Here is a 5747-nt window from a genome sequence, read left to right on the forward strand (position 1 = left end):
CAGAAAATTCTGAAAAATCCCAACAATGCTATTAGAAGAAGTAATCTAATTCAACAAAATGGTAGGATACAAGATCAGCACACAAAAATCTGTAGTGTTTCTATGTATTGAACAATCTGAAGAGGAAATCAAATAAAAAATTTAACCAAGAATCTAAAGGTCTTATACACAGGAACTACAAAATATTGCTAAAAGAAATTAAAGAAGATCTAAATAAATTGGAGGATATTCCATGTTCATAGATAAGATTAAACTTCTTAATCTTAATCTTAAACCTTAAAGATAAAACATCTTCAAGATGTCAATTCCACACAAAGTTCTTTATAGAATCAATGTAATCTCAATCAAATTTCCAACAGCTTTCTTCACAGAAATGTAAAAAGGAATCATCACATCTATAGCACAACCATCTTGAAAAAGGAGAACAAAATTGTAGGACCCACAGTTCTCAAATTTGACTTCATACAAAGCTACTGTAATCCAAATACCATGGTACTGGCACAAAAACAGACACATAGACAAGTGGAATTGACATCTATTGCCAATTGATTTTTGACAAGGCAAGGAGTCTACTTAATGGGTAAAGAATATTCTCTTCAACAAATTTTACTGGGAAAACTGGATATCCTTATTCAAAAGAATTACTGTAGATCCATACTTCCAACCATATACAAAAATTCACTCAAAATGATTAAAAGATCTAAATACAAGAGCCAAAAACTCTTAGAAGAAAACATAGGGAAGCATCATTAGGACATTGTGTTAAGCAATGGCTTCTTAGACTTTATATTAAATGCATGAGCAACAAAGGAAAAAATGAGATAAATTGGACTTGATTAAAATTAAGAACTTTTGTGTATCAAAAGAGTTATCACAGAAATCCTACAGAATTGGAGAAAACATTAGGAAACCATATGTCTGATAAGGGCTTAATATCCAGAATATATGAAGAAATCTTTCAACTTAACAACAAAATGACAAACAGCCTAATTAAAAAATGGACAAAACACTTGAACAGTCATCTCTTCAAAGAAGATATACCAATGGCCAATAATCGCATGAAAAGTCATTCAATACCATTAGCCATTAGGGAAATGCAAATCAACATCACAATGAGAAACCACTTCACACCCACTGGAGTGGCTATTATTTAAAAAACAAATAAACATGAAATAATAAGTGATGGGGAAGCTGTGTAGAAATATGAACACTTGTTCATTGTTGGTGGGAGTGTAAAATGGTGCAACTGCTGTGGCAAACAGTTTGTAGAATTTCCATTCTAATCAGCAATCCCACTTCAATTCAAAAAAAATTGAAAGCATGGAATCAAACAGATATTTGCTTATCAGTGTTCATAGCAGCATTATTTACAATTGCCAAAAGATGGAAGCAATCCAACTGTCTTTCAACAAATGAACTGATAACAAAATGTGATATATGCGTATGCCAGATAATATTCAGCTGTAGAAAGAATGAAGTTCGGATGCATGTGACAAAATGCATAAATGCATTAAGTTGAATGTGAAAAGCCAGACAGAAAAAGACAGATATTGTAGATCTCATTGTTGAATGAATTAAAATAAGCAAATTTATGTAATCTGAATCTAGAATATAGGTTACCAGACATCAGGGTAACCAGGAGTTAAAGTTAAGGTTTAAAATATACAGAGTTTCTATTTGGGATGAGAGGAAAGTTTTTTAATGGATGGTGGTGATGGTGGAGAAATATGGTAAATGTATTTAAAACCACTGAATTACATACTTGAACGTTTTAAAAGTGGCAAATTTAGATTGTCTATATGTTGCTAAAATTAAAATTAAAATAAAAAACCATAGGTCTGGGCAACACAGTGAAACCTAATATAAACTATGAATTATAGTTAAGAGTATAATTATAATAATATTGTTTTATCAATTGTAAGAAATAGACCATATTAATGCAGAAATAATTCAACCTAGGCAAAACTGTGTGTGTGTGATGGGGTTTTAAGGCAATTTTGTATTTTCTTCATGAGTTTTTTTTGTAAACTTACAACTTCTCTAATTAAAAGAATCACATTATTTATAGTCTTTAGAAGGTAAAAGCCTTGAAAATTACAATAAAAATATGAAAAAAAGTGTAAAAATCAAATCTACATAAGCATAGATAATATTCACACACCTTCTACTTAAGCTATCCTTTCTTTAAGGAGTACACCTCTTGAGTAACTGAAATATTTCCTCTTTCTGGAAGAAAATCAATTTTATGATTATATAATTTGCTCATTCTCTTATAAATGTTAATGCATGCTTGACTTCGGATAACTTTTAAAGTAATTTTGTACTTCAATTTCAACACAACTGATTTTCCTTCTATGAATGTTTGAAGCCTATTTACCTTTAGAAACCACAGTAAATATTGCATAATGTTTATGTTTCAGGTTCTGGATTCAGATTACCCATGCCTGCAGTCTACTCTTTCTGGTAACTACGGTTCTTTGGTCACATCGCTTAACTTCTCCACGTCCTACATTGTTCTCTGAGTAATTAATAATGATGTCTAGACTGAATGCTGCTCTGCAGAGGGATTCGAGAAGGTTGGGTCCGCTTAGGAAGGCGATGCATGATTCGCTGACAGTGCTGGGGGGATCCCCGACCCTTTCGGCAGCGGTAAAACAGTAAGAAGGGGCGTGGCAAAGGGACATCAGTGTTCCTTGTCGCTAGCGGTAGAGCCTGGCACCCAGGAAGGTTGTGAAGGAAAGGACCTTGTGGTTTTCCGGTTCTGAGGCTTGAGGTTTGTTGGAGGAAGGAGGTGGCAAAATGAGAAGAGTCCTTTGAGGCAGCTTCTCAGCAGCTTTCTCGCTGACCTCTGAGCGATTTACCCACCAGTGCTGTTGGCGCATTTGATGTTGTACAGCAGTGAAATGATTATGGAGAACACCAGTACGCGGCTTGTAAGGCGGGAGTTTATGAGGCAGTATTATACTTTGCTGAATAAAGCTCCAGAATATTTACAGATTTTATGGCAGGAATTTCTTCTTTGTTCATGGTGGAGTGGATGCTAGTGGAAAGCCTCAGGAAGTAAAATGAAATACACCACAAAGTTTTATCTCTGAACTTCAGTGAATGTCATGCTAAACATTGTCATGTGGATGCTCATGCGACCTTCAGTGATGAAGTAATTGTTCAGGTCGTGGGTTTGCTGTCTAACAGTGGACAGCCAGAGAGCAAGTTTATGGAAAACTTTGTTCTGGCTCCTGAAGGACCTCTTCCAAATAAGTTTATGTTTATAATGATATGTTTCAATATGAAGATGAAGCATTTGGTGATTCTGAACCAGAACTTGATGAGGAATCGGAAGATGAAGTAGAAGAAGAAGAAAGGCAACCAGCTCCTGAACCTGTCCAAGAAAATGCCAACAGTGGTCACTATGAAGCACACCCTGTGTTTAATGGGTGACTAATGGCACAGAGGAGCCTTTAGAAGACTCTTCTCTTGAGCCCTAACCTGAGCCAGAATCTGAAACAAAGATGGAAGAGCTGAAACCTCAAGTGGAGGAGAAGAATTTTAGGAGAATTAGAGAAGTTTAATCTCCTCTTCCTGTAGAACCTATATCTCTGCCCAAGAACCACCAAAGGCTTTCTTTTGGACTTCAGTGACCAGTAAAAACCTGCCTCCTAGCGGTAATGTTCCTTCCTCTGGAATTCTTTCCCATGTTAATGCACCATACTCACAGCCAAAAGGTGAGGCTAAACCAGAAGTTCAGTCTCATCCACCTCATGAGTGTCAACAATGACCTAGAGAGCAATCTGGTTTTCCTCCTAGAGGACCAAGACCAAGAAGAGGAAGTATTGAACATAATGAATCTGATAACTGTAGAATAATTCACTATCCAGAAAGTCATCAACTTTTGTTTGATAATTTCCCACATGATATTGATGAAAATGAATTGAAGGAATTCTTCATGAGTTCTGGATATGTTGTGGAATTTTGCATCAATACCAAGGATGTTGGAGGAAAATGCCCAAATTTTGGATTTGTGGTTTTTGATGACTCAGAACCAGATCAGAAAATCTTAATTGCAAAACCAATTATGTTTCAAGGGGAAATATGTTTAAATGTGGAAGAGAAAAAAACAAGAGCTGCAAGAGAGAAGGAAACCAGAGGTGACGGTTATGATCTCAGGGATATTAGGTGTAGTGATAGACGTCCTGATGGTATACATGGAAGAATGGGTGGTGAAATGATGTGTGACCATGGTGGAAGAGGACCTCCTCCAAGAGGAGGCATGGTACAGAAACTTGGCTCTGGAAGAGGAACCAAATGGAAGGAAGGCTGCTTTACAGGACAGGGTCACTGAAGCTCCACTATTGGCAAGGTTTTAGCAGTGGTACATTATTCATCGTGTTTGCATTCTTATCAACTGTCACATATTTATACATCTAATGCTATATAATTAAATTCCATTTATCCAAGTTCCAGATCCTTCACCAGCTGCCCACTGGATATATACATACATACATATATATGTGTGTGTATATATATATGTACACACACACACACACATATATATATATATATTAGGAGTTACTGGGGAACCTACCTCTGCTCCCCAATGAGAGGTGTTTTTTGTCTGTTTTTAGGAGGTACCAATGATTGAACCCAGGACCTCATATATGGGAAACAGGCTTTCAACCACTTGAGCTACATCTACTCCCTGAACATATGTTTTTCAATGTATTCCATCACAACAAACTTGTAAAATTATATTTCACTCACTTTGCTTTTCCCTTATTAGTACAGAATCTATTAATATGTTTACTGTACACTCATTATTACATTTCATGTGGTGCTTGTGTAACTCATTTGCTCAATTTTCTTTTTCATCTGTCTTACTGGAATTTAGGAGGTATACATTATATATACATACATAATTTCTGGATTTCTTTATCAATTTCACATATCACAAATATTATCTTATTTTGAAGATTATCATTCTATGTTCTTTATGGCATATTTTGAAATACAGAAAGTTTTGCTAAAAGACTGCTGTTCATAAATCTTCATGGGCATTATTTTCATGGCCAGAGTTATCACTGAAACAATTAACATTTCAACAGCCCTATTGAGTGGAAAATCACATTATTTTTTTCATGAAATTATTTTTATTTAAGACTTATATTTAGGGTTAGTGACTACCTATACATTCCAAACATATGAAAACCAGTTACTTTTTTTTTTTTTTTTTGAGATTTACTTTATTTATTTATTTCACCTACCACCTCACTGTTTGGATTTGCTGTGTGCTGTGTCTTTAGGACGACTGGGAACTGAACCCAGGATATCCCATATGGGAGGGAGGCACCTAATCACTTGAGCCACCTCTGTTCCCACCTTTGCTGTGTCATTCATTGTGGGTTTTATTTATTTATTTTATTTATTTTTCTCCCCTTCCTTCTCCCCTCCCCCAGTTGTCTGCTTTCTGTGTCCAGTCGTTGTGTGTTCTTCTGTGACTGCTTCTATCCTTATCAGTGGCACCAGGAATCTGTGTTTTTTTTGTTGCATCATCTTGTGTCAGTTCTCCATGCGTGTGGTGCCATTCTTGGGCAGGCTGCACTTTCTTTCATGCTGGGCAGCTCTCCTTATGGGGCACACTCCTCGCGCGTGGGGCTCCCCTACATGGGGGACACCCTTGCATGGCAGGGCATTCTTTGCGCACATCAGCACTGGGCATGGGCTAGCTCCACATGGGTCAAGGAGGCCGGGGG

The 5747-nt window shown here is 36.6% G+C and overlaps 1 pseudogene; it reads left to right on the forward strand.

The window, feature by feature from the left end:
• Nucleotides 1–2903: 2903 nt before the first annotated feature.
• LOC101428190 (ras GTPase-activating protein-binding protein 2 pseudogene) lies at nt 2904–4339 on the forward strand (annotated as a pseudogene).
• Nucleotides 4340–5747: the final 1408 nt, after the last annotated feature.

This window comes from Dasypus novemcinctus, chromosome 4 (assembly GCF_030445035.2).
Source record: "Dasypus novemcinctus isolate mDasNov1 chromosome 4, mDasNov1.1.hap2, whole genome shotgun sequence".
Classification (NCBI taxonomy): Eukaryota; Metazoa; Chordata; class Mammalia; order Cingulata; family Dasypodidae; genus Dasypus; species Dasypus novemcinctus.